The sequence below is a fragment of the Aplysia californica genome, unplaced genomic scaffold (genome assembly GCF_000002075.1).
Source record: "Aplysia californica isolate F4 #8 unplaced genomic scaffold, AplCal3.0 scaffold00414, whole genome shotgun sequence".
Classification (NCBI taxonomy): Eukaryota; Metazoa; Mollusca; class Gastropoda; order Aplysiida; family Aplysiidae; genus Aplysia; species Aplysia californica.
This window is the reverse complement of record NW_004797684.1, coordinates 632,491-640,624: the sequence shown is the minus strand read 5'-3', so window position 1 is coordinate 640,624 and position 8,134 is coordinate 632,491.

Genomic DNA, 8,134 nt, shown 5'->3' with positions numbered 1-8,134 from the left:
AACACACACGTGCACACACACACACACACATGCAAACACACGCATGCACACACACACACACACACACAAACACACGCGTGCACGTGCACACACACACACACACACAAACACAAACACACGCGTGCACACACACATACACACACACACACACACACACACACACTCACACACATGCAAACGCACGGCTCCTCATACACGCCCAACAAAGATGTACATGTAGTTGACTTCTATAACATCGTTATGTCCGAAATTCTGGACACGTATCAAGCAGGGGGAGTAATCAGCAATTAATTGTTACATTGAAGCCGAGGTCAAGAAATTATTTTGTTACATCCCTTGGTTGGCATACGATGCTTCTTGAGACAAGACAAAACTGTTGACTTTTCGAACCATAAATATTTCTCCGATACATGTAATAACAATTTTGTAAAGTCCAGATCTTGGATATGGGAAGAGATCGGGAATAAGTTGCTCCATTTAAGCAGAGGCCGAGAAATGATTTTGTTGCATCTCTTTGTTGGCACATCTTGTATCTTGAGATTTTACAGTACAGTATAGTATACTTCAATCCACCTCACTGACATGCAAGCACAGCGACAGAATCTTCGCTTCAAACATAGGAATAATCAGCCGTGAAAGAAGCTGCATGAAGACAACCTTGAGACCATCTTAAGCCAAATTGACCTCATGCGTAGACGAAAAGAGCCATACAACTGTCCACAGCCATATCATATTCTTCTGCAGGGAAGGGTGCACTTTTACAATTTGCTCATTTACCTAATTATCATCGATACAGGACAGACAATGATTATATGAGCAGGTTGCTGGCAATCGCTACTCCGGACTGGGTTTTCCCCTTAATTTTGTCTGCGTGGCCCAATACTTTGTTCTCTATCCCTGAGCATATCGGTCTTTCTGCCGGTATGTTGTATCCCTCTCAACTCTCAGCCCGGGTTGGTTGGTGACGTCGGAGGCTTTATGGTTTGGTTAGGCTGACTGAAGTGTCTTTAGGCCATTCCCGAAGGGGGAATATTAACATGACCTTATGTACAGTAGAATTGTAAATGGGCTGATTTGCCAATGGCATGCTCATACTATGCCGGAACAACATAGCGGGGACTGCTGCTTTACTTTCCTCTTCCTTACTATCGTCATTTTTCTCTACTTCTTTTGTATGTTTGTCACTCTATTGGGAACTGCTATTTCCAGGGTGCTTTATTAGTCGAGGCAGACTTTGTACTGTTGAGGCTAAAGAGGTGAGCAGAGTAAGCCTGATTCCCCGTTTGCTCTTCTCTGTTGACATTCAGTCCTCGGGGCTCATATGGCCTTAGGCAGTTGCGAGCGCTGTAAAGCCTTACTAAAACTAAAACTAAACCTATACTATTTTACCATATCACTTTTAGCCCGGGGTAGCCCTGACGACAGGCGGGATTAGAAGTACGCCTCCTAAACGACCTAAATTGTGTCGATGAGGACGTAAAACACCTAAAGTGGGATGCAAGTCACACGTCATTGGCACCAACTGCTTAGAGTAGAGGTGGAATCTTTTGTCCGTCATTGTTGCGTCTTCTGCCCATCTATCTTTCTTTCCGATCCTGCAACCGAAAGTCCCGGTCTAGACAAAAAAAGAAGCCCTGGTGAGGCCTAGTGGTGAAATCAGGCGCTCGTCAGAATAATGAAATTGAAGAAACCGGCATTTTTTCCACCTGTTTGGTGGTTTTAATTGTTTGGCCCAACACCTTGTATGTTAATTTAAATTTAAGAACACTATGCTGTGTAGATTTTACTTAAAGACAAAATGTAAATTTCCAATTTCCAGTGACGCTTAAGGTATGGAAGCCACCTAAAATATACATATTTATATGATTATTTTGGGGGTAATTGTTTTAGGTGCTCTCAACTGCATATGGTTATATGAGCGCACGGGACACATTAAACATCTTCAGTTTATGAGGATCAATTTCGAATTTTACCCGAGTGGCGACCAAAGCCTACTCTTATCGATTTTGGACCATCAAGGGATCTTTAACGTGGGCAACTTGCACACAGAACTTCCGAGATGTTTTGCCTTTATCCGAGAAGGCTAAGTGTTAGATCTTGCCTACCCTAAGATCAGGTGTGGGGCAGAAAGACAGCAGTTCGAAGGAGGCAAGTAGTATCAGTAGAAATGCTGCAGAAAGAGTCAGGAGCCCAGAGGAGGGGGCAAAATCGGGGGGGGGGGGGGGGGCTGGGAGGAAGGGCAGAAAACAGTATTTTTCGGGATATCCCCCTTGCGCTTAAAAGCGACCAATTATCGTCATTGACAAAAGTACCATAAGACTAACGAGAAATAGATCTACTCCAAATTGTTGCTTTTTAATAATCAAACAAACCACCCCCAAAAAAATCTGAAAAAACACACACAAAAATACAGTTTAAAAAAAAAGCTCGACTCGTGAATGTGTGACATAGCGGCTGGCGAAGACACACAGTTGAGCGGACACTGGACACAGCACGGCTAACTACATGACGCCCCGAGCGCCACAGCACAGCTACAGGACACACAAAATTACAATGAATGGTTGTGTACATGTTTATCTTTTATTGAATTGTCTTCCAAGATTGAACAAAAATGTTTTCCAAAGTTGTATTGAGTTTTATAATTTATTGTTTCATCTTTATGTTAGAAAACTTCAGGGGGCTTTCGTGGCCTAGAGGTCAAGGTTGTTGGCCTCTCATTCAAAAGGTCCCGGGTTCGAATCCAGGGAGCGACGAAACATTTTCTTCTCTAAATGTGTCTCCTTTCACCTCATTTCCTGCTCTCTAGCAATGTTCTGTCGTCTGCTTTCGTCTCCTCTTTCTGCCCCCACCCCCTCACCTTCTTTGCCCCTTCCTCTGGGCTCCTGATTCTTTCTGCAGCCTTTCTACTGCTACTCCTTCGCTTCTTCTTACTGCTGTCTTACAGCCACACCCCTGATTTTCTGGTAGGAAAGCTCTACACCTAGCCTTCTCGGACAAGGGCGAAAAATCTCGGAGGGCCCCTGTGCAAGTTGCGCACGTTACAGATCCCTTAGTGGTCTAAAATCGATAAGAGTAGGCTTCGGCCGCCACCCGTGCAAAATTCAAAATTTCCTACCAACTGAAAATATTAGGTGTGTCCCGTGCGCTCATATGACCTTATGCAGTTGCGAGCGCAGTAAAACACTTTACAAAAAAAACCCAAAGGACACTGGACACAGCACAGCTAGCTACATGACGCCTCGAGCGCCACAGCACAGCTACAGGACACACAAAATTACAATGAATGGTTGTGTACATGTTTATCTGTTATTGAATTGTCTTCCAAGATTGAACAAAAATCTTTTCCAAAGTTGAATTGAGCTTTATAATTTGTTTCTTTAGTATATTAAAATACTTGAGCATTACTTATCTGGTCATAGACAGACAGTAGGCCTATCTTTTCACATGTTTCCAAACTATACACCTACTTGGGTTTGGGTTGTTTGGGTGGCTTTGAAGGTTCTTGATCCACTACCTACTTAATGTTAATAAACATCGACTTTCATAATTCCAATATTTATTGATTTCCTATATTTGTTGTTTTCTGTTTCTTCATCGTCGCATGCTTTTCTTTTGTAAGGAAATTATTATTTGTTATTTTTTAAACAACATTAAGCACAAGAGTACACATACACTTTTTAAACCAATTTAATTGTTTATCTACTCTTTATGTTCTTTTGCGATGCATCTTATGTTGCCTAAAACAACTCTGATGTGAACCTGAAAGTTAGTCGGCGGAAGAGATAGAAACCTCGCTTTTAAGGACAAGCAGGCTAACCCAGATTTCGGGAGTTTCCAGAAATCTTGACCTAGACCAAAATTGGACATTGCCCTACCTATAGGAGAAGTTTGCTTTCATTGGTGTGTATATTTGGTTGGTTATAGAAAAACTCTCCTTGTTTTTTAAAAGGATCCAAAAATTTTATCTTCGGTTTTCTCAAACCAGCATTTTTCGGGATAGCCCCCTTGTGCTTAAAAGCGACCATTTATTCATTCATACATTACCTTAATGTGATGACCAGGCGTTCCTCTCGTAACAATGGTTTTCAAAGGCTGGTAGTTCTTTTTTCTAAGTATGGTCCAAATTTGTCAAGGAGTAGCTTTACGTGAAAGATTTCATCACAATATACAGCAAACATATTTCACCATCTCAAAGTACTTGTGTGGGAGGTTGGCGGGTGCTCTGGTGTGGTTTGCTTCTTCTTTTCTATCAAACATCTATCGTCCTTATCTCCCCTCCTTCTTTTTAGTGTTTGTTACTCTCTTGTAGCACCTCTAATCTGCGGCATTTATATGACCTTATTGTGTTGCAAGTGCCGTGAAACACAAAACTTTTTAAAAATACTTGTTCCATTAAATTATAATATTCGGCATATGTGAAACGGCGCTAGTGAATTTTGTGGACCCCCTAAAGGCGTCTGTTTAACCTTCGTTTTCTTAACCAATACAAAATCTCTAAAATACTCTCTTTTCACCCCCTTTCCATCTCTCTAACCATGTTCTGTCGTCTGCTTCCGTCTCCATTTTCAGCCCCCTACCCCTTCCCCTTTGGCCCCTCCGCGGAGAAGAGCGAAAAATCTCGAAGGTCCCGTGTGCACGTTGCGCTCGTTAAAGATCCCTTGGTGGTCCAAAATTGATAAGAGTAGGCTTCGGCCGCCATCAGGGAGAAAATTCAAATTCCTACCAAACTGAAAATGTTTAACGTGTCCCACGCGCTCATATGACCTTCTGCAGTTGCGAGCGCCGTAAAACATTTACCCCTTCCTCTCCCCCCCCCCCAAAAAAAAAAAAAGAAAAAGTTTGAAACAGCTTTATGAGCTGCTCACAGTCGAAAGCTCCGTATCCCGGACTCAAGCATTAAGATCTATAGATTATCAGGAGAGAACGCGTCGCTGTTTCGGGCCCTTCCTCTCTACAGCTTTTGTGACGAACCGAGCCCCCTCAACGATGTGTGGGTGGTTGGCGGGTGCTCTGGTGTGGTTTGCTTCTTCTTTCCTATCTTCTTTTTTATGTTCGACACTCTCTTGTAACACGTCTAATCTCCTGGCGCTCATATGACCTTGTGCAGTTGCGAGCGCCGTAAAACCTCTACTAAAACTTTTAAAACTAACCGATGTGAGGTCTCCTTGCTAGTCTGACTGTATGTCTTATACCCAGTGCCCATGGGCACGATTGGTTCAGTTCGGTTCGGTTTGCTATCTACATTGAGAGTGCAAAGGGACCATCGTGGCACAAACCAATCGCCCGACCTCAAAATGGTCGCTTTTAAGGACAAGCCGGCTTACCCAGATTTCGAGGGTTTCCAGAAATCTTGATCTACACCAAAAGTGGGCATTGCCCTACCTATTAGAGAAGTTTGGTTTCATTGGTGTGTATATTTGTTTTATTGTAGAGAAAACTCTCCTTGTCTTTTAAAGAAACTGAACCAAGGGGCAAAAACGTTACCTTCGATTTTCTCAAACAGAATTTTTCGGGATAGCTCCCCTTGAGCTTAAAAGTGACCATAAACAAACGCTTTTGTTTTCAGGCGACGACTCGAGTGATCGGTTGGCGAATGTTTTTTTTTTTTTTCGAGAACCGACCTCTCAAGTGGGCACTCCCAGTCAGCTGTCAACTATCATCAGGATTCGTTCCCGCAAGCTTCCTCTCTCTTCAACCAGATCCTGTGACTTGCTTTCTCAACAGTCTCTTGAAGGGAATTTATTGTCTCTTTACTTCTTGAGCTTTGTCCTCTATTGTTTTGCAAAGAGCAGATTCACACTTGTCACGAGTCGCAGATACATAGTTCTGGTCCTCAACGACTGCAGAATACACAAGGTGGCCGAAAAAAAATGTCTGAAAATAAAACGCAAATAGCTTGAATACTTTTTAATTACTTATATCAGAATTTTATTGCAATAACAACATTCAACGCTGTGACAGTGCGTGAAAAGTGACTATTGTCACATTCAGTTTGGCCTTTTGAAATGGCAGCATTTTAACAAAGCAGTAGAAATTGCAATATAATTTATTTTTTTAAATTGAAAACACAAAAATGATGCCGAAATTTGCAACACATGCCACATTTCATAGAATTTCTGCATCAAAGTTTAAATTTATTATAATAACACTTGACATCACAGTTTTCTTTTTTAAAAAGTTGATCACGCTTAGAGATTCAAACAATGTTATTCAACCGTAAAGTTTATGCAGTTGTTTTTGAAAGCTGAGAATCGCTCGAATATTTCAGTGGTGGTCGATGTAGTGAATTTGATCAGCAATATACTCTCTTTCAACTTGTAATCTCTTTCAACTCGTCATTTGTTTGAGGGTCTTATATGTAAAGTTTTAATGAGCGGAACCCCAGAAAAAAGAAATCTGTTTTCACAAAGTCCGGACTGTGAGAAGACCATCCACCCTACTGTTTTGTAGCTCGTGGAGAACTGCAGACAGCAACAACTTGAACTTGAAGACACACACGTTCAGAAATCTCCAAGTACATTCATTTTCTTCATGAACACAATCGCACCGACGGTGAACATTATTACAAAATTTACTTGCCACATTTTTCTCACCGTTTTGAAGTTCCGATAGCATATTATCAGTAGAAAGTTAACAAACACTAACACAATGCCATCACGTAGAATCAGCCCCCCCCCCCCCACCCCCTATATGGTATTTCGGTGTAGCTTTATAATATTACTAGCTGAGTACCCCGTTCGATCAACGATCTAATCGTCAAGTCATTGTGGGTTAAGTGCGCACAGCATGTGAACGGAAGTCTTATATGTCTTGAACACTGAATTCAACTGCTTTGAAATGCTAGAACTCTGTGTGGACGAAACAAAGTATTTTGGAAAAATCGGGGAAAGCAGTTTGCGTGGATTTTTTAAAGTTAGGTCCTAGCAACATGGATGCTGTGGACGCCTGCAAAGTTTCAAAGGTGTGGGTTAGGTAATAAGGGAGGAGTTTGTGCACAAAGCCTCCCAAGTCCACTTTTATATACATGTATATAGATTATGTCTAAGGCTCTGATGACGACCTATTTCTAAATGTCTGGCTTCGCTACGCGAGATAATAAGAGTTTTGTCCTGCTCATCAGGACAGCCTGGTGGGTCTAGTGCAGGCGCCAATAAATAAAGTAATAAACTTACACCAATATTAATCGGGGGGAGGGGGGGCTTAAAACATCTACTGCCATGTCAAATCGATCACAATTTTTCTAATAGGCCTCATGAGTCGTGACCAAGGAACGAGGAAAACTATGCTTTTTAAGACTTTCCTACTGGACAAAGACTTCCCGATAACGAGCGGATAATTGGGAATTGTTGATAAAAGAATTATTAAAGGTGTCATTGAGCACGTTCTCAAGAGTGCAATGTCATGTCAGGGGTGAACGCGTAAAATCATATTATTATTATAATATTCAGATACGTACTCTCAACATACACACACCCATTTTAGTGATTTGAAGATAAACAATCTCTCAGTAGTATCTTAGATTAACCCCATTCACACGTCGCGTTTTACTGTCGTATCCATACGACGTGGGGAACTCAGTGCCACCACTTTCCAAAAGAGGAAATTTACTCGTTAATACGATCTGTACACTTTGCATAGCAGTCTGATAAAATGTTTGAGAAATACTGAAAGTTTCAAGGAGATCTTCGCTCTAGAAGTATTTTAAAATGTGAAGAATACAACCCCGGGGGTACAAAATGACCCCAGGGCGTACAGATAGGGTTAAATAACACGCAGTAGTATCTCAGATTAAATAAGAACAACTTCCATTAATTAGTTACACAGTCGATAGTTAGTGATCTGCTGTTACAGTCGTAATGACATGGAACAGGACTGTCTATTTGCTTTGGGAGATTCGTCTCCATAGTACACATCTATAATGGTGCACTTCTCTTTGCATAATTATTATTAAGTTGCTTTTTATTTCGGATGAAGAATTTAGCACGTTACTGCACGCTTCGGAGTCATCGGTAAAGATAAGTTTTTGAATTAGGCCTAGGTGTTTTTCTTGATATTTGTATTCATTTTAACCTTTAACACTGCTAACCTACCAAATGAAGGTGTAAATTATTCTCTCTCTCTCTCTCTTTCTCCC